At 39.3% G+C, this 27687-nt stretch overlaps 1 protein-coding gene and 1 pseudogene across 2 annotated transcripts in view; one reads left to right on the top strand and one right to left on the bottom strand.

Moving 5' to 3' along the window:
- DIAPH1 (diaphanous related formin 1) overlaps positions 1–27687 on the top strand; it is a 108382-nt gene that overhangs the window by 60858 nt on the left and 19837 nt on the right. The window lies entirely within an intron of this gene.
- LOC108306978 lies at positions 13155–14304 on the bottom strand (annotated as a pseudogene). The gene is made up of 2 exons (XR_001826362.1): positions 14296–14304; positions 13155–13828 (listed from the first exon to the last, which is right to left on the bottom strand). The product of XR_001826362.1 is annotated as a selenoprotein K-like (transcript).

Here is a 27687-nt window from a genome sequence, read left to right as displayed (position 1 = left end):
TTTGTGTGATAATGGTTGCATGGCATTTTTTAAAAAGTCATCTTTTAGAGACGCATACAGAAATAATTTTGGATCATATATAGGATTTAGAAGTGGGTTAGGGTATAGATGAAACAGAATTGTTCATGAGTTGGTAACTGTTGAAACTCAGTGATGTATACATGAGGATTAATTATTCTGTTTTTTATGTATAATTTTTCTGATAATAAAACATTTTTCAATCCAGGAAGAGTTTTATTCCTAGTACCTTATTTTAATGCCTTTTCTTCTGCCCTCTAGCCTGTTGTTTCCTTGCATAAACCTATCCTATCTCTATGCTGACATACCTGGGTTTTTGCTTGGGACAGTGCCTGTCCTTCCAGTCCCTCCTCACCCACATCTCGGAAGCAGATCTCTTTTTAGCATTCCCTAATTGAGTCACCATCCTGGGTGTGCTGGGAAAGTATCTGGGAAACTCAATGACTGTATTCTGCATGACCAAATGCTTGGTGAAGTGCCCACATTTTTAATACTGCTTTTCTGCTACCCTTTCAGACTTAGATCTGCCCCCTTCTTTATGACTCTCAGCGTCTGGTTCTTCCTTTGGGATTCTGTCTGGCTTTGTTCTTGTCCTTCAGGTTTGTTCATTAATGCAAGTTTGCCCTGTCCCTCCTTACAGCTTGCACATCTGTGACGGTCTGGTTCTGTGGGATCTTGCAGATAAATGTATGTTTTGGCCAAGATATCAGTGACATGGTTACCTTTTGACAGGCATTACTGCTATTTGGTTGGCATGATGTTTTTTCCTTCTATAATGTATACCTTAGTAATTGTTTTAAAGTGCTGACTTTATCCCTTATGTATATTACAACCATGAAGAATATAAATTAGAAATCCTCCATCTGGGCAGCTGCTTATATTAACACCCAATGGGACCCTTTTGCTTTCTCCTCTTCCCAGAATTAGAGTTGATGCAATGCTTAATAGATATGGCTTATTGTATGCTAGGTGAACTTGGCAATTCCAAAGCTATGCTGCCCTCACCGAAAGTTATTTTCTAGAGAGATTATTAAGTGTTCTGATCTTTCAGATATGCCTCAGAGATCTAGGATTCTTCCACAAAGACCCTATTTCTTCAGAGAAAACTATAGTGATGCCAGAGTGTACCTATTTTTTTTTTAACTTCTTGTGATTTTTGTGTACCTGTGTTGTATGTGTTGCCATTATCTCACTTTAGGGATGTTGGATAAACTGTCATATTTGTGCAGCTTCATTTGACCAGTGGCAACCATTAGTGACTTGTACCCGTGAGTTTTTCCAGTTGTTTCTTTTTTTTACCTTTCTTAAGTGTTCTCTTTTAGTCATAGGTACTTGGCTTACTCAAGGGAGGTGTAGTATAGGATAATGGAGGGTGTTGTCAGAGCAAGTAGTGTTTTGATCCTGAGTAAGTGAGTGAGGTTGGGTGGAGCTGCTTTATGGCTCAGCCTGTCTCCCAGCCCTGCGGATATAACTGGCTTTAGAGTCAGTCTGTGTTCTCAGCAGTGTTCTTGCAAAGTCCATTTTTTATCCCACTTACTTACTCCCTCTTGCAGTTCTTAAGAACTTAGTTTCCAGGATGTCAAGCAACTCCCTGCTCCTCCATTTCCTGTTTGTGATCTTCATTGAGAGTCACCTGCAACAGGAATTCCTGGGGAAGTGAAGGCTATAGCTGTGGGGTTCTGGGGGGTCATTAGTCCGTTATTGAAGTTGGGAATCGTGTACTATAAAAGGACCTCCTTTCCGTTCTGTTGTCTCTCGGAAACTATTACTAATCATAACCAAGCAGTAACTGGGACCTAGGGCTGCTGACTTTGTGTCCTTTGTCCTTAGAGACTGCAAATTATTTTCCCTTCTTGCGCCTCAGTTTCTATTCTTTGAATTTTAGAGTTCAAAAATCATGATTTGTGACAAAATTGATCTGGACTCTGTGGTACTGATTGTTTTGACATGCAAAGGTAGTGAAGTACATAAAATAGGCTCCCTGTGTTGGACGGCAGGGGGTGCCCTTTCCCTTTGCTTTACTGTCTGGCACTCCCTACTGCATTCAGCCATTTTAGACAGATTGTTTTTGCTCCCAGCTAACTCCATTTTGTGTTTGTGACGCAGGAAAAAAAAAGGAGTTAGGCAAAGGAGGAGTCTGATTTGGGGAGGGAGGAGACAGGCTGAGGCACAGCTCCTGACTCTTTTACTCAGCAGTTGCTCATCAGGGACACACCTAGCTGCAGGCTGCCTGCATCACGAGCAATCGATGCAGCAAGTCCCTGCCAGCAGAACACAGAGCAAAATGGTTTGGCTGCCGAACACCTACTAACAGTGACAGCATGCTGGCTTTTGAGGGAGCAAGCCAGAGCATCCCCTCTGCCTCATCTAGACTCTAAGCCTGGGTTTAGATGTTTTTGCTATAGAGATGTTTAGGGCAGTATTCCTAATTATAGGATCAGATAAGAAGACAAGATACCCCCCCAAAAAAGAAGAAAAACCCCTTTCACTCAGCTGTCTTGGGAACAATCAAATGCCCCAATGACTCCAGGAAAATAATCTTGATTTTATTTTTGAAACCCTGAAAAAAATGCACACACACACAGACATATGTAAAGAGACTAGTATGAACACCCATGTGTCCATCACTCATTTAAAAAACTTAACTAACAGGCAGTCTTATTTTCATATACCTGTATCAGCTTTGTCCGTGCCACCCATTATTTTTACATGTCCGTGCCACCCATTATTTTTACATGTATCCTTGTTCATGTTCTTTAATCCTTAAGTAGTTCAGAATGTGTGTCAAAAAATTAGGACTTTTAAAAGAAGATAATTTCTACCATTGCACATCTAAAATATTCTTTAATATCATCAGATAGCCAGTTAGTGTTTAAATTTCCCAAATTATCTTATGGTAGTTGTTTTTAAAAAATAGGTCATTTGAATCAGAGGCAGACAAAGTCTACACGTTGCAGTTGGTTGACGTCTGTATAGATTCCTTTTCCAGCTGTGTTGTCTCTCCTTTATTTTTTATTTTGGAATTTATTTATGGACTTAATTTCTTTTAAAAAGAAGATCTGTCAGGTTGGGACTGAGAAGATACAGAACCAGATTTCCCTTCTTCCCAGAGCAGAGCCTCTCATCTTAAGGATTTCCCCCAGAGACTATTGGAGATGAAGAGAAGGAGCAGTGCTCTGCCACCTTCAGTGGGAGAAAGGGCGGGACTCTTCCTTTTCTCCTGACTTGATAGTCTGTTACTCTCTCTTGAGAAAAGTTTGCAAACTGCTTTTAACCCAGAACATGGTCACAAAAGTGGACCTTACCCATTCTAAGAATTAAAGGAGAGCTTTTAAGCTTTGAGACAACTGTGTTTGGCAACAATGTAATAGCTGCATCCCTATGGTGATTCTAGAGCATCCGCTTTTTTTCCCAAATACTTTTTTTACTTAAGTAGCAGCTTTCTCCCTGAGAAGACCCAATTAATTAACAGCACTTCATGACTTTTACAGAAAGAAAAAATATAGGGGCAGTGGGTGAGGTTGTGGTGAAAAGTCCTTTATGGCTTCAGGATTATATCATTTCTACTCCTCCCCTTGGCCTTTTTGGAGATATTCCCTGAGACCGACTTAGATACAAATGATCAGATGAAAGCTCTTGCTTAATATTCTTTCTCCCCCTTCTGAAATGGGTCAGTCACTCTGACTTTCGGCAGCCACAGCAAGCAGTCTATTTCCTTGCCCAAGGGAAGGGCGCAGGTTATAGACGGGAATTAGCAGGGTCTGGCTTCTTGGCAAGGCTGGCAGGACACTCATAAAGTCTGGTCCTTGGAGACTAGATTGGCCCCATGTCTAGTTTGGAAGCTATAGTTCTTACTAGCATGGGGCTTAGAATCTGCCGAAAAGTCAGGATTGCAGTAACTAGAAACATGGATCCTGCCATGGCCACACTTTTTAGCCACATAGCTAGATGTAAGGGTCTCTCTTTTCTACTATTGTCTGTAGAGAGTCACAGTCTTTGCAGATACAATTTTCCTCCTTTCCTTTGTGCTAAGGTGCTATCTGTCCCCACCTTTTTTTGTTCCTTATTTCACACAATTCTATAAACTGAAATTACTCAGCCCTTGATACTGTTTTTTGGGTGAGGCACAGCATGAGGGCTTTGTTCTGGACTTTTCATCTTTGCTCTTGTGAAAATGGAGGCTGGAACCCAAGAATGGATAAGGCCGTATAATAGGTGCTTTAGTATCTGGGTGATTAATTAGTACATCATTCCTGTAAGAAGGCAGGGAAAGTGGCAAATGGGAGCGTTCTATGGGCTCTACATTTGACTGCGTGTCTTTACTGCTGGTTTTCAGTGGGCATTCTTCCTAACCCACCATCAAAGTTGAACCAGGCCCACCAGTCTAAGGATATGAAAATATAATAGGTGATACCCAGAGCCATGCCTTTCTTGCCTTTCTCACAGTTTCCTGGTTGGTGACAGTTTTTAAAATTTATACATAGTTATATTATCACACTATGTTAACAAATCAAACTTTTAATTTTGATAGTCTTTGCCTATGCTGTATATATATAGCATTTACATGGTTGTAATCAGAGGGGTATGTGTGTGTATATCTTAGTTTTTCTTCTTTATTTCAGGTTGAAGTGTACAAATGATGTATGTAGCCTTAAATTTTCAAAAAAGTAGAAAGGAAATTTATATCCATGTAATCAAGGTCTGAGTCTGAGATGCCCTTTAGGTACCCCCCTTCCAGTTACAACTGAACCTCCACCCTCAACTCAGAGTACCCACTGTCCTGAAGTATTTTGCCTGTAGCTTTTGGTATATATACTTTGTCAAGGAAGTTTCTTCTATTTCTATTATGCTAAGAGTATTTATTCTGAATGGATATTAAAAATTTGGTCAGGTTTTTTTGTATTGTTGAGATGATCATATAATTTTTTTCCTTTAATCTATAATTATGGAGGAGGATGTTAACAGATTACTGTTACATTGATTTTGCATTTCAATCTTAACTTGGACATGATCTGTTACCCTTTTTATTTTACACTTCTTAATTCACTTTGCTATTAGGAATTTTGTGCTTATGATTTTTTTGATACTGTTCTTTGACATTTTGATCGTGAAGTTATGCTAGCCTCACAGCAAGAGTTGAAAAATAAATGCTTTTTCTATTCTGTCAAAGAATTTTTTGCAAAAATTGGAGGAATTATTTATTCCTTGGGTGTTTGAAATAATAGCTGGTGAAGCCATCTGGGTCTCTGAAGATATTTTTGACTACTGATTTAATTATTTTATGGTTATGAGTCTGGTTTTCTCTTATTGAATAAGTTTTGATATGTTATATTTTTCCAGAAATTTGTCAATTTCCTCTAAATTTCCAGACGTATTTTGTATGATACTTTTGCTCTTAATGCATGAGCCTGAGCCATATCTAGTTCAGTCTTGTATTTTGTTCTTGATGTTAGCTACTTATGCCTGATTTCTCTCTTTTTCTTTCTTGCTTTAAAATATTGATCAGTCTTACTAGGGGTTTGTTGAATTTACTAGTCTTAAAAAATTTTTTTTGAGCCGGAACTGTTGGCTTTGTGAATCCCCTCTGCTTACAGATTTCACTAATTTCTGCCCTTATCTATGTCTTTAAATTTTTCTTTTGGTTTATTTTACTGTTCTTATTCTAATTTTTTTAAATGAGTACTTACCGCTTTAGTTTTTAGTATTTTTTTCTCCTTCATATATGCATTTGGGACTATAAGTTTTTGTTTAAATTATTGTTTTGGACACATCCCTTAAGTTTGTTTGTTTTCTTTTTTTGAGACAGGGTCAGAAAAAGACAGCTTGTCACCCGGGCTGGAGTGCAGTGGTGCTATCTCAGCTCACTGCAACCTCTGCCTCCTGGGTTAAAACGATTCTCCTGCCTCAGCTTCCCAAGTAGTTGGGATTACAGGCATGCGCCATAATGCCCGGCTAATTGGCTAGGCTGGTCTCGAAGTCCTGACCTCAAGTGATCTGCCAAGTCAACCTCTCAAAGTGTTGGGATTGCAGGCGTGAGCCACCACACCTGGCCCATATCCCTGAAGTCTTGACAGAAAATGTATTAGTTTGCTACAGCTGCCATAAGAAAGTACCACCGACTGGAGGTCTGTTGGGTGCCATGTTGGGATTCTTGTTTTTTCCAATTAATGTTGTAAAAACTCGCATTACAGTCTCAGATTGATGGGGAATTTCAGTCTTTCCCCAAGGGTTTCCAAAAAATCTGGGTAGAACAAGACAGAAAACTGATAAATCTTTTCAGAGGTACCCATCTGAATTATCATCGGTCCCTTATCTCTTGGGGCGTAATCAATGCAACTTATGAGTTCTTGTTAAAGGTTATATGAAAACACCCTCAGTTAAGTGCCGTTTTTCAACTGAATAGACCTTCTAAAAAGAATGTAGTTTGGCCTCTTTCTTAATTGGCCAAATACAAGTTGGTGTCATAACTCCAGGCCACAGTGAGTTATGGGCAAAGCTGTTTTCCTTAAGCATCAACAAAACAGAATGAAAGGTTCCAGTAGGAAAATATGAGGGGTTTTGTATCTTTGTTTTGTTTTGTTTTTTATCATTACCTAAGAGCTTTAGGCTAATTGCCTGGTAAATAGCTGTCCATCTGATGGCCTTTGACAGGGAACCTAATCCCCAAGATAGGATTCTGTTCTTCAAATCAGTCTTGAAATCTTCTGCATTGAAACATAAGTGTTTGTGACCGGCCAGAGAGAAGGTCCTCAGGGGCCAGGGGCTTCTCAGGCTTACTTTCTTACTCCATTGCTTGCTTCTCTGCCCTCAGGAGCAGCTATAGAGCCCAGTCTTCATTAAGCTGAAGCATATGACGAGGGAGCAGAACAGAGCAGAAAAGCAGCTTATTAGATATAGGCTTTTCGTGATAAATTGCTTGTATTCATTTTGAAACTAAGCATTTATTGGATAGTCATTATACTTTTCTATTTAGATAGGGTAGATCAAGGAGCTATGAAAGTTTGCATTTTGCTTTCTAGGTTTGAAAATTTTCTGTTTGATTTTGACTGTGACCTTCAACCCTTCCAAAATATCCTTATGTTAATTTCACTTATTTCATTGCCAAAAGATGAAGGGACTTAAATTTTGTTGTAAGTGTTCCACCCTGTTAAGAAGTTTTCATATTAATTGTGTATAGATAAAATTCTATTTAGCTTCGTTTCTTTGAATTATTGGTGCCATCTCAGCAAAGGCCTGTGTTATTTTTCCCCTTGAGTAGGAGCTGGTCATATTCAAGCGTCCTGTTCTCTTAAAACTCTCCTTTTAAAAAATAAACTCTTCCATAACATTTTGTTTTGGAAGTCTATTAATGCAATCCCACTTTTCCCCCTAGTTTCTAAATGTTACAGAGTGGGGAAAAGGCTCAGGATAGTTTTCACCCCACAGCGTTGGCTGTCTTTTATTTTACTATTGGAAATAGAGACTTCATTAGGGTTTTGACATTTGGGGAACCCAGTTTTACCATTGTGTCAGTAAAAGATAGTTTGAGAGCATATGATCTAAATAAACATGTTTGAAGAGTTTGAATTTTAAAAGTAGGTAATAGCCAAATAGCATTCTTACCCCTTAACAGACGAAAACTTCTTTGTCAAAGGAATTGGAAAATGTGAAAATATTTTTTCCAGATAAAGCAAAATGATTCATATGCCACTTCCAACTGACTAATGAAATATAAGAGACAAACTGAAAAAGTGGATTATGAATCCTAAAACCCTTTCTGTAAATATGTAGTTAAAGATTGATTTCCAGCATCTGACATGACGGTAGGTTTCTTGTTAACCAGTTTTTCTTCTTTCTGGGTGATTACATGTGAGTATGTGCACATACTGACCAAAATAAAATCAGGGCCTCCACTTGGTAGTTTACTGAAAGTTTCTGGGCAAATAATTCAGAAAAGCTGTTTACCTCTAAATGCAGGATGGCTGGTTAAAAACAGTGAACATCCTTCTTCCATCTGTAAAGGATGAAGCATGTTAAGTGTTAGCCAGGCAGTAATGAAGCTAAGTAGCCATACAGCAGCTCTGTCTGACAATGTTGTGCTGGATATTGCAGTTTACTTTAAGGTGCAGATGTAAGCATTTAAAAATAACAATAATTTGGCACCAAATAAATATGAGTAGTGTCTTTTGGCCTATTAGAGTCAGGATTTAAAGGGAGTTGAATTTGAGAAATGAATGAATAAAGGTGCCTTGGTGCCTGACCCCCGCATTCCTGTGTGCAACTCTGAGCACTCAGAGATGTGTCCAGTGACTCAGCACAGGGCAGGTGGGTTAACCTGGGGTTCTGCCTTGGCCCTGGGAATAGACACCGTTGGGCCTTTGGTTTTGTTGGGCTTCCTTTTGTCTTTACACTCCATACAAGTGGTAGAAATTTAAGTTCTAAAGCACTTTTGTGAAATACAAGCTAAGTGAGAGTTCTAAGGAAAATGCTTTGGTTTCTGCTCTCTCAAATAAGCGGCGTTTAAAAACAATTATTAATAAATATTTTTAATGGTTTAAAAAAAAGAAAGAAAGTAACACAGACTGAGCAGCTTCAACAACAGAAATTTATTTCTCACAGTTTTGGAGGCTTGAAGTCCAAGGTCCAGGTATTAGCAAGTTTAATTTCTTCTGAGGCCTCTCTCCTTCTCTGCAGATGGCCGCCATCTTGCTGTGCCCTCATGTGGCCTTTTCCTCTGTGTGCGCATTCCTTGTGTCTCCTTGGGTCTAGATTTCCTCTTTATAAGGACACATCAGATTTGAAGTAATTTCCACATATATGGAATGTATCGGTTTCATATTGTTACGCTAACAAATTACCACAAGTTTAGTGACTTAAAACAATGCAAATTTATTATCTTACAGTTCTAGAGGCCAGAATTCCTAAAATTGAAACATTGGCAGGGCTGTATTCCTTCTGGAGGCTCTAAAGAAGAATCTATTTCCTTGCCTTTTCCAATGTCTAATGGCTGCCTAGATTCCTAGACTTACTATCCTTTCCCCAATCTTTAAAGCCAGCAGCATAGCATCTTCAGATCTTTTTGTCTGACCTCTGCTTCTGCCATAACATCGCCTCTCTGACTCTGGTCCTCGTATCTCCTTATAAGAATCCTTGTAGCTGAGTGTGGTGGCATGTGCCTCTAGTCACAACAGCTCTGGCGGCTGAGGCAGGAGGATTGCTTGAGGTGAGCAATTTGAGGCTTTAATGAGCTCTGATCACACCACCGCACTCCAGCCTAGGTGACTGTGTAAAACTGCAACTCTACAAACAAACTAACAAACTTGTGATTATACTGAGCCTACCCAGAAATCCAGATTAATCCTGTCATCTCAAGATCCTTAATTAAATCATACCTGCAAAGTCTCTTCTGCTACATAAGGTTGTCCAGTATTCACAGATTCTGGGAATTAGAATGTGGACATCTTTGGAGGACCATTATTCTGTCTACCACATGGAGTTTTCAGGATTTTTTGTATTTCTTGTTAATTTCCAGCCAGTTGCATTCTGGTAGGTGCTCTTGTGATTTCAGTCTTTAGAAATTTGTAGTTTTGCTTTATGGCTCAAAATATTCCCAAATATTATAAATGTTCTATGTGCACTGAAAGAACATGTATGTGGTGCTCAGTTACGTGAAGTGTTCTGTATGTCTCCATTTGTTCCTCTTAATTGTGTTGTTTAAATTTTCTGTATTCCATTTTGTTTGATTGTTTTATCAATTACTAAGAAAGAAGTCAAAATATCTCAGTTTGTGGAATTGGCATTGTAGTTCTATTCGATTTTATTTTATATTTTTCTTTTTTTATATATATTGATATAATTTTAGACATACAGAAAAGCTGCTAGAATAGTACAGAAAATTTCCTGCGTTTACTTGACCACATTCCTCAACTGTTAACATTTTATCTTTGTCTTATCCTTTTCTCTCTCTGTGTGTTGTGTATGTATGTGTATGTGTGTGTAGTATTTTTTATTGAATTATTTGAGGGTAAGTTAGACACGATGCATTTTTTTTTTTTTAAGAGACAGGACCTCGCTCTGTTGCCCAGGCTGGACAGTGGTGGCAGGTGGCACTGCAACCTTGAACTCCCTGGCACATGCAATCCTCCCACCTCAGCCTTCCGAGTAGCTGGGACTACAAGCATGTGCCACCACACCTGGCTAATTTTTTGATTTGTATTTTTTGTTGAGATGTGGTCTCACTATGTTGCCCAGGCTGTTCTTGAACTCTTGGGCTCAAGTGATCCTTCCTCCTTGGCCTTCCAAAGTGCTGGGATTACAGGCATGAGCCACTGAGCCCTGCCTAGCGTGTGTTTTTCTCCCTCCATCCCTCCCTCTCTCCCTCCCTTTTTTTTTTTTTTTTGAGACAGTTTCACTGTTGTTGCCAGGCTAGAGTGTAATGGCATGAGAGTGTAATGGCACGATCTTCGCTCACTGCAGCCTCCGTCTCCTGGGTTTAAGTGAGTCTCCTGCCTCAGCCTCCCGAGTAGCTGGGATTACAGGCATGCCCCACCATGTCCAGCTAATTTTTATATTTTTAGTAGAGACGGGGTTTCTACGTGTTGGCCAGGGTGGTCTTGAACTTCTGACCTCAGGTGATTTGCCTGCCTTGGCCTCCCAAAGTGCTGGGAATACAGGCATGAGCCACTGCGCCTGGCCCCAGTGTGCCAGTGTGTGTTTTCTAATAACAGGTCCCTAAACAAAGTACAGTTGTCAAAGTTAGAAAATTAACATAAGTGCAATACTACTATTTAATCTACAGACTTTCTTCAGATTTTGTCAATTGTCTCAATAATATCCTTTATAGGAAAAAATCCTGGATCATGCACTGAATTCAGTTGTCTTGTATCTTTAGTCTCATTTAATTGGGAGCAGTTCTTGTTATGGTCACCTGCAAAGGCATATAGACCCCCACTTAAAATTTGGTTTGGATGTTAAGACTAATGATGTCACATGCATAACAAGAAGGTGTGAAAAGGTTTGTTAACTTAAATAATGAGGTCCAGGCGATCAGGGCAATGCTCTAAAGCAGGTTTGAAATGGCTTTAGAGAACAAGGGAAGGATAGCTAGGCATGATGGTGTACACCTGTATTCCTAGCTACTCAGGAGGCTGAGGTGGGAGGACTGCTTGAGCCTGGGAGGCGGAGGTTGCAGTGAGCTAAGATTTCGCCACTGCACTTGAGCCTGGGCAATAGAATGACACTCTGTATCAAAAAAAAAAAAAAAAAGAAGAAGAAGAAGAAGAAGAAGAAGAAGAAGAAAGGACAAAGGAAAGAGATTGGCTTGGGCATTTATTGTGATTAGGGGCTTGGGCTAGGGTGAGAGTTCCTGCACAAGAGCAGACTGCCTAGTTTGAATTTCCTGCTGGTTCCCAAGGAAGGAGCATCTAGACTTTCATATCATCTTGCCTGAATATGGGACATAGAGGAAGAGGTGAGGTTTACATCCAGTTTATGACGGGATATAGGACATGGAGGAGGTGAGCTGTCAACAGTTAAACATGAAAAAATGAAGTCAGAGTCTTTGTTAATAGTTTCTCAGTCCTTATCTTTTATGACCTTAATATGTCCATCAGTTTGAACTTTTCTCATGTGTCCTCATGATTAGGTTATACATTTGGGGTACTTTATGTATCTTAAGATAATGGGGTTTTTTTGTTTTTTGTTTTTGGAGATGGAGTCTCGCTCTGTTGCCAAGCTGGAGTGGCAGTGCAATCTTGGCTCACTGCAATCTCCGCCTCCTGGGTTCAAGTGATTCCCCTGCTCGGACTACAGGTGGGCACCACGCCCAGCTAGTTTTCTTGTATATTAGTAGAGATGGGATTTCACCATGTTGGCCAGGATGGCCTCAAACCCCTCACCTCAAGTGATCTGCCCACCTTGGCCTCCCAAAGTGCTGAGATTACAGGTGTGAGCCACCACCCCAGGCCAAGATGTTATTAGGTGCATATAAATTTTAAAATCCTATATTTTCTTGATAAACTAAACTTTTTATCAGCATAGAAGGTCCCTCTTCTATAAGGTCCCTCTTCTGTACAGCTTTTTGTTGCCTTAAAGACTATTTTCATCTGATGTGAATGCAACTTGGGCAACTTTCTTTTAGTTAGAATTTGCCTGGTATAGCTATACTTTTTCTTTCTTTCTGTATCCTTGTTCTAGATGTTTCTTATAAACAGCATATACTTGGACTCTTGTTTTTTAATCCACTTGACACTATTGGTCTTAACCAATACAGTGTGTAGTCTGTTTATATTTAATGTAATTACTGAAATATTGGGGTTTAAATCTACCATCTTATTTTGTGCTTTTTATGAGTCCCATTTGTTGCATATGATGTGTTGATTTTCATTTCATTCAAAATATTTTTTGTTTCTGTTGTGATTTCTTACCTGACTCCAGAATTATTTATATATTTGCTTAATATGCAAATAATTGGGTATTTTTTAGTTATCTTTTTACTGATTTCTTTTTGTTTTGTTTTGTTTTGTTTTTGAGATGGAGTCTTACTCTGTCGCCAGGCTGGAGTGCAGAGGCACGATCTTGGCTCATTGCAACCTCCGCCTCCCGGGCTCAAGCAATTCTCCTGCCTCAGCCTCCTGAGTAGCTGGGATTACAGGTGCCCACCACCACACCCGGCTAATTTTTGTATTTTTAGTAGAAACAGGATTTCACAAGGTTGGCCAGGATGGTCTCCATCTCCTGACCTCATGATTCACCCACCTTAGCCTCCCAAAGTGCAGGGATTACAGATGTGAGTCACCATGCCCAGTCCTTTTTACTGATTTCTAGCTTAGTACTTGGAATTATTTCTATCCTTTGAAATTTGTTGAGGCTTTCTTTTACCCATTTATGGTAAATTTTGGCAAATATGCTATGTACATATGAAAAAAAGATCTAAGTTATTATTATTGGGTACATTGTTCTAACTTGTCAATTGACTTTGTTAGATATATATGTTCAGATTTTCTGTATCCTTCCCAAGTTTTTATCTGCTTGTTTTATTAGTATTATGTGAAGGGTATTAATTCTTCCAGTGTGTTTATGGATTTGCCTTTTTCTGCCTTTAGTTTACTCAATTTTTGACTTTATGTGTTTTAAAACTAAATTATTGGATATATTTATTTTTTTTAAATATACAGGCTTTATTTTCTTCAGTTTTTTTCATGAATTTAATATAAAGATGAGGAGTCCATTGTGCAACCTAAAAATTTACTTATTAAAACTATATTAATACTTTAATAAACTATACAAAAAGGTAATGAGACAAACATGTACATTTATGGAACTGCACGTCAGTCAGGCCAGTTCCCTGCAGAGGGAATTCCTGGCATGACCTCATTCATCTGTGAGGACACAGAACAGTCCTTGTGTAGACATACACATTCATCTACTGCTCAGCATGATCAGCCTTCCACTTCTTGATGGTTTCCTTCTGCTATGAATGCACATGTCCAGTTGTCTGCTTCTTAGAGCAGACATTTACCTTCCTCATCCACCAGCCATTGGAGGAGGACTGGGGCCACGCAGATGATTGATTCTACCCATTCTTCGGGGAGGGTTTCCTGGTGGCCCTCTTCCATCATGATATCTGGAATTAGATGAGTTTCCATAGCTGCTTCTTTTTTTTCACATCTTGCTGAAGCAGGGTTTTGAAAAATAAAACCACAAACTCAGCTATTCCCCAGAAGAAATCTGTTATCAAAGATAATCTCCATGGAGACTGATTCTGGCTGTCCAACACTTGTCCGTTCGAGATGTAAACTGTCTTGTCCCACTTCCCCGCTTCAGAGCGACTCTATTGGATACATTTAGATTTAGAATTACTATATCTTCCTCAAGGATTGACCCTTTGTTATGAAATGTATGTATTAATGCCAGTTATTAGAGATGACATCTCTATCTGTTATTAGTATAGCTATACCAGTGTTCTCTTGGTTATTATTTCTTTCGATTAGATAGCCTCTTCCACTATTTTACCGTCAGCATATCTGTGTCTTTATTTAAGGTGTGTCCCTTATAGGCAGCACATATTTAGTGAGCATGTTTTGTAACTCCAGTCTGACAGTTTTAGTCTTTTCATATATTTAATCCATTTGAGTTAATAGATACCATATTTCTATTTGTTTTCTGTTTCATTTTCATGATTTGTTATTTTTTCTGTTTTTGCCTTCTTATGGATTAATTTAAAACTGTATTATTTCACATTTCTTGTATTGTTACATACCTTTTTACTACCCTCCTAGTGAATACCTTAGAAATTACAACATGCATACTTGACTTGTTATTATTATTATTTGAGACGAAGTCTCACACTGTTGCCCGGGGTTGGAGTGCAGTGGAGATCTCTGCTAACTACACCCTCTGCCTCCCAGGGTCATGCAATTCTTCTGCCTCAGCCTACTGAGTAGCTGGGATTACAGGCGCATACCACCACACCTGGCTAATTTTTTGTATTTTTAGTAGAGATGGGGTTTCACTGTGTTGGCCAGACTGGTCTTGAACTCCTGACCTCGTGATCTGCCCACCTCAGATATTTGACTTATTCTAATCTAATACAAATTGTAATTGTACTACCCTCCAGATAATGCTAGACCTTTACAACATTTCTTTATTTTTCTTTTTTGAGGCAGGTCTCACTTTGTCACCCAGGGTATAGTACAGTGGCATGATTATGGCCCACTGCAGCCTCAACCTCCCCAGGCTTAGGTGATTCTCCCACCAGAGCCTCCCAAGTAGGAGGCTCACTTATCACCATGCTTGCTAATTTTTGTGCTTTTTGTAGAGACAGGCTGTTGCCCAGGCTGGAACATTTTAACTCTACCGTATACCTTCCTTTGAGTTATTGGTGTCATGCATTTTGATTCTGTATGTGCTTTAAACTCCACAAATATTTTTACTGTTATTATGTAATACCAATATTCACCTTAAAAACACCTTTCTAGTGTTTTTGCTTTGTGTCTGCATTTTTGTATTTCCTTTGGGATAATTTTTTCTTTCTTCTGCCTGAATAAATACTCCCTTTAGTATATTAGTTCAGGTCTGCTGGTAATGAATTCTGGTTTTGTGTGGATATAGCTTTATTTCATCAATATTTTGGAAGATGTTTTTATCTTTTCTTTTTTAAAAGAATTCTACTGTCAGTCTTATTGTTCTTCATTTGAAGATAATATGTTCTACCTCCTGCTATTTTAGGGGTTTTTTTTTTTGAAACAGGCTGGAGTACAGTGATGCAATCACAACTCACAGCAGCCTTGAGCTCCCAGGCCCAAGTGAGCCTCCTACTTCAGCTTCCTGAGAAGCTAGGACTATAGGTGTGTACCACCATGCCCAGCTAATTTTTCAGTTTTTTTTTTTTTTTTTTTAAAGATGGGGGTCTCACCGTATTTCCTGGGTTGGTCTTAAACTCCTGGACTCAAGGGATCCTCCTACCTTAGCCTCTCAAAGTGGATTACAGGTGTGAATTATCTGGGCCACCACGCCTAGCAAGGATTTTCTTTTTAACTCTGATTTTTAGCAGTTTAACTACGATCATATGCTACACTGTGGTTTTCTTTTTATTTACACTTGAGGTTCTCTGAGCTGCTTTATTCTGTGTGTTGGAGACTGATTGTGATAATCTGAAAAATACACAACTATTTTCTCTTCAATTCTTGCTCCTGTCCAATTTTTCTTCTCTTTCTGGGCCTCCAATTATACATATGTTGGACCATTGGGCCTTTTCACTGTGTCTCACATGTCCATTACACTCTTTTTCATTCTTACCATTTTTAGTCTCTGTGCTTTTAGTTTGGATCTTTGTTATTATCTTCCAATTCACCCATTGCTACTGTGTCTACTGTTATCTTTTGAGCTTTAATTTTAGTTATATTAATAATGTTTTTTAGTTGTAGAATATACATAGATTGTTAAAAAGTAAATTCTACTTCTCTGATGAACTTCTTCATCTTCATTTATTTTTATGTTCTCCACTATATTCCAGAACATGTTAACCAGAGTGGTTTTAAAGTCATTGTTGTCAAACTGTAATGTCTGAGTTGTAGGTTAATCTGTTCTTGTTTGTTTGTTCCTTGAACCTTGGGCAAATGGTCCTCCTTTTTGACATTTTTAGTAATTTTGATTAAATGCCCAGGCATTACATATAAAAATGGTAGAAACTCCAGATGATGTTACCTTTCTCTGGAAAGAAGTCACACTTCCCTCTCCAGTCAGATAATAGCGGAGGCTGATTGTATTAATCCAGTCAGGAATTGAGCTATGCCAAGACTTGGTTGTGGTTTTGGAAAAGCTCGATCTACTTCTTTCACCCTGTTTCTAGAGTGTTGTCTTTCTAAGGCTTTCAGCTGTGAGCCTGTTATATTCAACTTTAAGGATGTAGCCTTTTGTGCTCCCAGCTGAAGGAGGAGAGTTTCATATTTTTGTTTGTTTTTTGAGAAGGGGTTTTGCTCTTGTTGCCTAGGCTGGAGTGCAATGGCACCATCTCAGCTCACTGCAACCTCTGCTTCCTGGGTTCAAGCAATTCTCCTGCCTTAGCCTCCCGAGTCTCTGGGATTACAGGCATGTACCACCACGCCCAGCTAATTTTTGTAGTTTTAGTAGAGACAGACAGGGTTTCACCATGTTGGCCAGGCTGGTCTCGAGCTATTGACCTCAGGTGATCTGCCTACCTCAGCCTCCCAAAGTGCTGGGATTACAGGCATGAACCACCGTGCCCAGCCCCAGAGTCTCATACATTTTTATACCTTGATTTTGTGTTATTCTTAGGGAAGTTTTCATTTAATCAAGATTATATTTGTTTTTTATAGTTAGATTTTTAATGTATCTGGAAGTTAGTTTTGTGAATATCATAAAGTGTATCTTACTATACTTCTTTAAAATGGAAACCACTCTTCTCAACACTATTGCTTAGACCAGGAGTCAGCAAACTGCGGCCAACCTGTTTTGATAATAAGGTTTTATTGGAACACAGCCATTCTATTAGTCATTGTCAGTGACTATTTTCTATTATGCCAGCGGAGTTGAGTAGTTGCAACAGAAACTATTAATATTTGGCCCACAAAGCCTAAGATATACGTCTATTTATGGAATTTCTTCATCTGCTTAATGTGTTCTTCTCTCAGTCTCACACTGTTTTTTGTTGTTGCTTTTTTTCGGAGACAGGGTCTCACTCTGTTGCCCAGACTAAGTACAGTGGTACAGTCACAGCTCACAGCAGCCTTAGCCTTCTGGGCTCAGGGGATCCTCCCACCTCAGCTTCCTGAGTAGCTGGGACTATAAGCATGCGCCACTATGCCCAACTAATTTTTTATTTATTGTAGAGACAGACTGTGTCACCTTGGCTAGTCTTGAACTCCTGGACTCAAGCAATTTTACCACTTGGCCTCCAAAGTGCTGGAATTACAGGCATGAGCCTGTAATAACAACTGTGCCCAGCTGTTCTCATACTGTTATAGTTATTTTAGCTTTATCGTACTGTATTTTATTGGCCTTAAAGATAAAATTTGTAGCCGGGCGCGGTGGCTCAAGCCTGTAATCCCAGCACTTTGGGAGGCCGAGGCGGGTGGATCACAAGGTCAAGAGATCGAGACCATCCTGGTCAACATGGTGAAACCCCATCTCTACTAAAAATACAAAAACATTAGCTGGGCATGGTGGCGCGTGCCTGTAATCCCAGTGACTCAGGAGGTTGAGGCAGGAGAATTGCCTGAACCCGGGAGGCGGAGGCTGCGGTGAGCCGAGATCGTGCCATTGCACTCCAGCCTGGGTAACAAGAGTGAAACTCCGTCTCAAAAAAAAAAAAAAAAAAAAAGATAAAATTTGTTTAGTCAGGTTTGCTGAGGTGTAATTTATCTAGTAAAATTCACCCTTTTTATATGTACAGTATTATATGGCTGACAAATGTATATGGCCATATAATCACAATCACTCCAAAAAGTTCCTTCATGTTTGTCAGTCCTCCTCCTTATTGCCAAACCCTGGCATACCACTGATCTGTTTTCTGACAGTTTTGTGTTTTTCAGGCTATAAGTAGAATCATACACTTAGTAGCCTTTTCAGTCTGGATTCTTTGATTTTAGCATAAGGTACTTGGGATTTCTCTGTGTTGCATGCATGTTCATTCATTTTTATTGCTGAGTAGTAGTCCATTATATCCATTCACTGGCTGATGGACATTTGGTTTGTATCCAGTTTTTGGCAGCTATGAATAAAACCAATAAAAATACTTGCATACAAGATTTTGTCTAGACAAATATATTTTCATTTTGGAGGGATAAACACCTAGGGATGAGATTGTTGGGTCATATGGTATGGTAAATATATCTTTAACTATATAAGAAGCTGCCAAACTAGATTCCAAAGTGGCTGTACCATTTTTTATTTCCACTAGCAATGTATGAGAGTTGCAGATGCTTTGCATCCTCGCCAGCACTTAGCCTCGCCAGTTTTGTTTTGTTTTTGGTAATTTTAAAAGATTAGACATTGTCGTTTTAATTCCTAGTTTAATTCCTAATGTAGTTTTAATTCCTAATCAGTTTTCCGTTCATCAGCTATCCTACTACATAGCTTTCATGACTTGCTGATGATATTGAGCAGCATTCTCTGTGCCTATATCCTCTTTGGTAAAGTATCTTTCCAAATCTTCTGTCCTTTTTTAAAAATTGGGTTGTTTTATTATGATTGAGTCAACTTTTTATGATTTGGATACTAGTCCTTTGTCAGATAAGTGTTTTGCAGCTATTCGCCCAGTCTTGTCTTCTCATTTCTTAATAATGTCTTCCAAAGAACAGAAGTTTTTAATTTTGATGAAGTCTACTTCATCGATTTTTGTTTTTATGTTTTGTATTATTTCCTATTGCTGCATAGAAATTCACAAACTTGGTGGCTTAAAACAACATAAATGCATTCTCTCACAGTTTCCATGGGTCTGTTGTCCAAGTTAGCTGAATTCTCTGTTCAGAATCACACCAGGATAAAATCAAGGTTCCAGGTGGGCTGCATTGCCTTCTGGACCTCGGTGTCCTTTTCCAAGCTCTTGCAGTATTTGGCTGAATTTAGTTCACTGTAATTGTAGGACGTAGGTCCCTGCTTTCTTGCTATCCATCAGCTAGGGCTATTCTCAGCTCCCACAAGCCACCCACCATTTCCTGCTACCATAGCGTCCTCCTCAACATGACAGTTGGCTTATTCAAGAACTCCAGGAGAGTACCTGCTACAGCTTTGAGTCTCTTTGAGTCTCTGACCTCTAAAACTTCATTTGAAAGGGCTTACTACAGTAGGTCAGTCCCATCCATACTCAAGAGGAAGGGTTATTTAGGGCATGCACACTAGGGGGTAGGAAACCTGGAGGCCAGCTTATGATTCTGACTACTGCACGGTTCATACTTTTTTATGTCTTATCTGAGAAATTATCACCACCTTAAAGCTGTGAAGATTTTCCCCTATTCTCTTCTAGATGTTTGGTAGTTTTAGGTTTTCCATTTAGATCTATGGTCCGTCGTGCATGCTTGTCTATATGCATGTATACATTTATTTATTGATTGTATTGGCATTCACATATCATAAAATTCATCTTTAAAGTATACAATTCCATTTTTTTCTGTGTGTACAGATGCTTCTTGACTTACAATAGAGTTATGTCCTGAAACCCATTGTGAGTCGAAAATGTTGTTAAGTTGGAATGCATTTAATACACCTGACTTACCAAACATCTTTCTCAGCCTACCCTACCTTAAACACGCTCAGGACACTTATATTTAGTTTACATTTGGACCAAATAATCTAACAGAAAGCCAGCTTTATAATGTTGATAATGAATTTTGGATCAAAATTTGAAGTACAATTTCTACTGAATGCATATGGCTTTTGCATCATCATAAGCTAAAAAAAAAAAATAGGTTGAACCATCTTAAATCAGGAATAGTCTGTATTCAGAAAGTTGTGCAACCACTGCCACTATCTAATTCCACAGCATTCTTATCACACTTATAAGAAACCCTGACTCCATTAGCAGCCATTCCTTACTTCCCATTCCGCCCAACTTGGCAACTGCTGATTTGCTTTCTGTCATATGGATTTGCCTGTCATGGACATTTTGTGTCGATATAATCAGTACAGTGTGCGGCCTTTGTATCTGGCTTCTTTCACTAATCATGATGCTTGCAAGGTTCATGTTGCAGCGTGTATTAGCACTTCATTCCTTTTTATGACACCGCATTTTGTTTTTCCATTGATCAGTTGATGGACATTAGGATTGTTTTCACTTTTTGGCCTTTTTTTTTTTTTAAGACAGAATCACTCTGTTGCCCAGGCTGGAGTGCAATGGCACGATCTCGGCTCACTGCAACCTCTGCTTCCTGGGTTCAAGCGATTCTTCTGCCTCGGCCTCCTGGGTAGCTGGGACTACAGGCACCCGCCACCACACCCAGCTAATTTTTGTATTTTTAGTAGAGACAGGGTTTCACCATATTGGCCAGGCTGGTCTTGAACTCTAGACCTTGTGATCCACCTGCCTCGGCCTTCCAAAGTGCTGGATTACAGGCAGGAGTCACTGTGCCCAGCCCACTTTTTTGGCTATTATAAATAATGATGCTATGAACATTTTCTTTTCTTTTCTTTTTTTTTTAACTAAACTGAGATAAAGTACCAACATCATTACCTTTTACCCTTAAATTCTTCAACATGCATCTTCTAAGTACAAGTTTCATAACCACAGTGTAGTTATCACATTTAGAAAATTTATCATTGATAGGTTACTGTTATCTAATATACAATCCATATACAAGTTTCACTGATTGAATTAGTTTTTAAACATGTAAGACAACTATTTAGTGGCATTTAGTATATTCACAATGTACAACCATCATATCTATTGTTCCAAAACATTTTCATCACTCCCGAAAGAAATCCTTTGCCCTTTAAGCAGTTGCTCCTTGTTCCTCCATCCCTTCAGCTCCTGACAATCACCAATCTATGCCTTTTCTATTGATTTACCTCTTCTGAATATTTCATATAAGTGAAATAATATATGTGACTTTTGTGTCTGGCTTCTTTCACTTAGCATGTTTTTGCGATTTATCCACACTGTATCATGTTATCAGTAGAGCATTACTTTTTATGGCAGAATAATATTTCATTGTATATGCCACAGTTTGTTTATGCATTAATTGACAGACTGTTAAGTTTTCTTTTTTTTCCAAGATGAAATCTTGTTCTGTTGCCCAGTCTGGAGTGCAGTGGTGCGATCTTGGCTCGCTGCAACCTCCTCCTCCTGGGTTCAAGTGATTCGCCTGCCTCAGCCTCCTGAGTAGCTAGGATTATAGGCATGCATCACGAGGCCCAGCTAGTTTTTTGCATTTTTAGTAGAGACAGGCATGTTGGCCAGGCTGGTCTCAAACTCCTGTCTTCAAGTGATCTGCCTGCCTTGGCCTCCCAGAATGCTGGGATTATAGGCATGAGCCGTGGTGTGCAGCCCTTCATTTCTAATATATATAAAGAAATATAATTTAGAGGGTAGTGAGAGCAAACATCACCTTGCTTTTGGTTTCTAGTGTCTCAGCATTCAATCTTTCACTATTAAGCATAAAGTTATCTGTAAATGTTTCATAAATGTACTTTATTACATTGAGGAAGTTCCCATTAATTCTAAGTTTACCTAGAGTTTTAAATCATGAATAGGGTTTTAAATCATGAATAGGCTTTTAAATCGTGTCAAATGCTGATATGATTTTTTAAACACCTCTGAAATCATGATGTTTCTCACAATGGATGTCATAGTTTCATTGGCGGGACTCTTTCATTTTTAATGGTACATAAAATAATGTGTATTTTATAATTGCTGCCGTCATGTATACGACGAAATAGCCCAAGCTGGAGTGCAGTGGCATGATTTTGGCTCATGGCAACTTCCCCCTTCCAAGCTCAAGCCATTCTTGTGCCTCAGCCTCCTGAGTAGCTGGGACCATAGGCAAGTGCCAGCACACCTGGCTAATTTTTTTGTATTTTAGTAGAGATGGGGGTTTTACCATGTTGCCCAGGGTGGTCTCGAACTCCTGAGCTCATGTAATCCGCCCACCTCCACCTCGCAAAGTGCTGGGATATTGCAGGCATGAGCTACCACGCCCAGCCTGAAGTGCCATCTTTTGATAGGTGATAGTGCAGGTGTTTTATCTGTTTAAAAATTTTCCTGAGACAGGGTGCAGTGGCTCACACCTGTAATCCCAGCACTTAAGGAGGCCAAGGCGAGTAGATCACCTGAGGTCAGGAGTTTGAGACCAGCCTGGCCAACATGGTGAAACCCCATAACTACTAAAAGTACAAAAATTAGCTGGGCATGGTGGCGTGTGCCTGTAATCCCAGCTACTCAGGAAGGAGGCTGAGGCAGGAGGATTGCTTGAACCCGGGAGGCGGAGGTTACAGTGGGCTGAGATTATGCCACTGTGCTCTAGCCTGGGCAACAGAGCAAGACTGTGTCTCAAAAACCAAAACCATAACAAAACCAGAACCTTATGCCTTATGGGATATACAGAAAGCAGTAGTTAGAGGGTAATTTATACCCATAAATGCCTATATTAAGGAAGAAGAATGATCTTAAATCAATAACCTAACCTTCAACCTCAAGACACTAGAAAGAGAAGCAAGCTAAATCTAACGCAAGCAGAAGGAAGGAAATAATAAAGATTAAGGAGGAAATTAACAAAATAGAGAACAGGAAAAAAATAGAGAATATCAATGTAATCGAAAGCTTATTCTTTAAAAAGATAAACAAAATTCATAAAACTAGCCAAACTGACCAAGAAAAAGAGAGACTTAAATCAGAATTAGAATGAAAGAGTAGACATTACTACCAACCTTCCAGAAATAAAAATGATTACAGAGAATACTGTGAACAATGGTACACCAACAAATTAGATAACCCAGATGAAATGGCAAATTCCCAGAAATATACAAACTACCAAAACTGATGCAAGAAAAAATACACAATCTGAATAGACCTGTAACATGTGACGAGATTGAATCTTTAGTCAAAAACTACCCAAAAACAAAAGGCCCAGATGTCTTCACTGCTGAATTCCATCCAACATTAAATGAAGAATTAATACTAATTTTTTACAAACTCTTCCAATAAATAGAAAAGGAGAGAATATTTCACGGCTTTTTTTTTTTTTTTTTTTTTTTTTTTTTTTTTTGAGACAGGGCCTCACTCTGTTGCCCAGGCTGGAGTGCAGTGGCAAAATCTCCATTCACTGCAACCTCTGCCTCCTGGGTTCAAGTGATTCTTGTGCCTCAGCCTCCCAAGCAGCTGGGATTACAGGTGTGCACCACCATCCCTAGCTAATTTGTTTTTGTATTTTTAGTAGAGATGGGGTTTCACCATGTTGGCCAGGCTGGTCTTAAACTCCTGGCCTCAAGCAATCAGGGAGGCCCTCCTCAGCCTCCCTGAGTGCTGAGATTACAGGCATGAGCCACCATGCCCCACCCACATCTCATTTTATGAGGCCAGTAAAATGACCCTGATGGCAAAATCAGACAGTGACATCATAAGAAAAAATTATAGAGCAATATTTTTAAAGAATATGCTAGCAAAAATCTTTAATGAAAAACTATATTGACTGGGTGTGGTCGATCTCGCCTGTAATCCCAGCATTTTTGGAGGCTGAGGTCAGTGGATTGTTTGAGCCAGGAGTTTGAGACCAGTGTGGGCAACGTGGCAAAACTGTGTCTCTACAAGAAATATAAGTTAGCCAGGTAGACTGGGCACAGTGGCTGAGGGCTGTAATCCCAGCACTTTGGGAGGCTGAGGCAGGTGGATCACCTGAAGTGAGGAGTTTGAGACCAGCCTGACCGACATGGTGAAACCCTGTCTCTACTAAAAATTCAAAAAGTAGCCGGGCATGGTGGTAAGTGCCTGTAATCCCAGCTATTTGGGACACTGAGGCAGGAGAATCACCTGATCCCAGGAGGCAGAGGTTACTATGAGCCGAGATCATGCCACTGCACTCCAGCCTGAACTATAAAGTGAGACTCTGCCTCAAAAAAATAAAAGTTAGCCAGGCATGGTGGCTCATGCCTGTAGTCTCAGCTACCTGGGAAGCTGAGTTGGGAGGATTGCTTGAGCTCAGGAGGTTGAGGATGCAGTGAACCATGATTGAGCCATTGCACTCCAACCTGGGTGACTGAGTGAGACTCTATAAAAAAAAAAAAAAAAAAAAAAACCTCAAAAACAAAGATGCTATTTTGATTTATTTACAGTGTTTGAGTATATTGCTTTGTATAGTTTTCTTAGATGTTGTTGTAGGTATTACAATATATGTATATAACCTATCCCAGTCTAATATATAACCTATCCAGTGTTTTACCAAGTTGAGTGAAGTGTGGAAACTTTTTTTCCATGTAGGTCTCTTTGTCCTCCTCACTTTTTAAATATAACTGTCTTAAGTATTTCCTCTACATGACGCTACTTCATTTTGGTGGTACTGGAAGTGTATATGCTTGTCTTTTATCTGTCAACCTTACTAAATTATTAATTCTTGTAATTCTTCCTTGGGTTGTCTTGAATTGCTATATATAGTCATATCTTCCACAAAATGACATTTTTTTCCCTCCCTTTCTTATGTCTATACCTTTTATTTTTCTCACTACAAGCAGGAAAAAATTGAGTATGGTTTTCTGTATTTAATATCAATAATAAATGTGTGTATATTTTTTCACTTTTCTTATATAAAATGAGATATTTACATTTTTTCTCCTTCCCTGCTTCTTAGTTTTTGTGATATAATCCAGGTGTGTTATGTCTCCATTTTTAATCTGACCATAATTTTCATTTTTTATATGATTTTCTTTTTTTGGAGACAGGGACCTCTCCCTGTCATCCAGGCTGGAGTGCAGTAGCACAGTCATGGCTCACTGCAGTCTCAACCTCGTGGGCTCAAGTGATCCTCCTACTTCAGCCTCCTAAGTAGCTGGAACTACAGGCATGTGCCACCACACCCAGCTAAATTTTTTTTAAATGGAGACAGCATCTCACTATGTTGCCCAGGCTGGTCTCAAACACTGGACTCAAGTGACCCTCCCACCTCGGCCTTCTAAAGTGCTGGGATTATAGGCATGAGCCACCATGTCAGGCCTATTTTTTAATATGATCTATCTTTACCTACTTCTCTCACTTTATGTCCTGCTCTTCCCCTCATTCCATCTACTTTTAGCCTTAGTGGTGCTTTTGCTCTTCCTTCAACAACAAATCCAACATGCTGGATCTCAGGGCTTTGCATTTGTTGTTGCCTCTGCCTTAAATGCTTTTGCCCCTTCCCCCTGGATATTTATGTAGCTTTCTCCCTCACTTTCTAAGAGGTCTTTACTCAGATGTCACTTTCATAGTGAGATCTTCCCTGATCACCCCTCCAAAATTGTAACCTGTCCTGCCACCCATCAAATCCACCATTCTTTTTTCTATTTTTCTTTTAATAACAGCTATGAAAATATAGCATATTATTTTATCTATTAACTGGTCTAGTGTATTTCTTTTTATTAGAGTGTAAGTTCCAGGAAGGCAAGAATCTTTCTCTGTTTTGTTCACTTCTTTTACTTCCATTGCCCAGAATGGAGACTGGCACATATAGGTACTCAGTAAATAGTTATGGAAATAATTAATCTTTGTGTATTTCGTATTTTTCTTCCTCAGATTAGGGCTACTGAGCTCCAAAACTGAATTTTTTTTGAGACAGGGTCTCATTCTGTCAACCAGGCTGGAGTGCAGTGGCACGATCATGGCTCACTGCAGCCTCAACCTCCTGAGCTCAGGTGATTCTCCCACGTCAGCCTCCTGAGGAGCAGGGACTACTGGTGTGCACCACCATACCTGGCTAATTTTTGATTTTTTTTTTTTTTAATAGAGACAGGGTTTTGGAACCATGTTGGTCAGGTTAGTCTCAAACTCCTGAGCTCAAGCGATCTGCCCTCCTCAGCCTCCTAAAGTGCTAGGATTGCAGGTGTGAGCCATTGTGCCCAGCCAGCAGTGGATGTGTTTTATAGTTCTTTATACCTTTTGTATGTAACTTTTTTGTTTTAATTCTTATTTATTTGTACCAGGTAATACTTTTCATATGGTTTAAAATTCAAATGGTTTAAAAGGGTTGTGTTCCTTCCACTGTCATGTTCAAACACCCCTTCCTCTGCTCAGAAGCAGCTAGCTTTGTCAGGTTATTTACTCTCCTTTCCGGGATATTCCCATATGATTTTCTAAAAAGTTGATACCAAGTTACACTACAGGACAAAGTATTTTTACAATTATATCTGTCCAGAATAGTTTCTTGTTTTGTTTTGTTTTGTTTTGTTTTCTATGTACTGCTCAACCCTCCTTGGATAGCCAGCATCAACCATTGTTTAGAGAATGTTACTATCATACGAGCCATCAAGGGAATGCTATAATGAAATACTGTTTTGCCGTTGCCCTTGAAGTTCAAAATCTAAGTGGGATGAGAAAGTATCCACACTTAATAAGTAACAGAGGCTTTAAAAAGATCAAGATAATAATTATGAAATGTCACAAAACATTGAATAATTCATTGTTGAATGAGATATAGGTAACCATGAAAGTTAGTTTATCAAAGCAGAGAGCGAGTATCATTTATCAGTGAATGTTTCACAGAAAGAGAAGACTATGATAGCTTTGGATAGTCTGAAAAGAACGTAGAAGGAAAGAAGTATATTTTACCTTCTGTGTGTTCACCAAGGTGTGATATTGAGCAATAAGATCCTACAAGAATATATTTTTATGCCATAGGATTTGATAGGTGTATAACAAAGCCTTTGTCTTATAGAACAGAGAGTATATATATTTATAACAGAGTTGGAAGAAATGCTATAAAGAGTTACTAGGTTCAGTGAGGGTTCAGAAAGCAATCATAGGAAGTTGGGAAAACAAAATTTTTTTAGGGAAAGTCATGTTCAAAATGGAGCTTAAGGTGGGGCACAGTGGCTCATGCCTGTAATCCCAGCCCTTTGGGAGGCTGAGGCAGGCAGATGGCTTGATCCCAGGAGTTCAAGGCTAGCCTGGGCAACATGGTGAAACCCCATCCACAAAAAAAAAAAAAAAAAAAAAATTAGCTGGGTGTGGTGGTGCACACCTGTAGTGCCAGCTCCTTGGGAGGCTGAAGTGGAAGAATCATCTGAGCCCAGGAGGTGAAGGCTGTAGTGAGCCATGATTGTGCTGTTGCTCTCCAACCTGGGTGACACCATGAAATGCTGTCTTAATAAAAAAAAAAAAAGATGGAGCTTGATAGAAGAGTCGGGATTTTTAATGGGCACAGATGGAAGGATAACATGGTGGAAGGGAACTACTGCCAACCGACTGTTTTGGTGAATAAAGTTTTAGTGACACACAGCCATGCCCATTCATTTATGTATTATCTGTGCCTGCTTTCATGCTACAGTGTCAGAGTTGAAAATTTGAGACAGACTATATGGCCTGCAAAGCCTAAAATACTATCTGGCCCTTTACAGGAAGTTTGCTGAGCCCTGCAGGTAGATAGGATGTAAGTAGGAAAGCATTACTAATAAATATTGAAGAAAGGAAAATGAGATGTTTAGTAGAGTTGGGGGAGGTTCAGTAATAGAAGGGTGGTTGGTTGAAGAGGAGGTTAGTTTTAAAGAAATACGATA

This window comes from Cebus imitator, unplaced genomic scaffold, assembly GCF_001604975.1.
Source record: "Cebus imitator isolate Cc_AM_T3 unplaced genomic scaffold, Cebus_imitator-1.0 Scaffold76, whole genome shotgun sequence".
NCBI lineage: Eukaryota > Metazoa > Chordata > Mammalia > Primates > Cebidae > Cebus > Cebus imitator.
The sequence above is the reverse complement of the archived record's forward strand: the minus strand, read 5'-3'. Positions and strand labels throughout refer to the sequence as shown.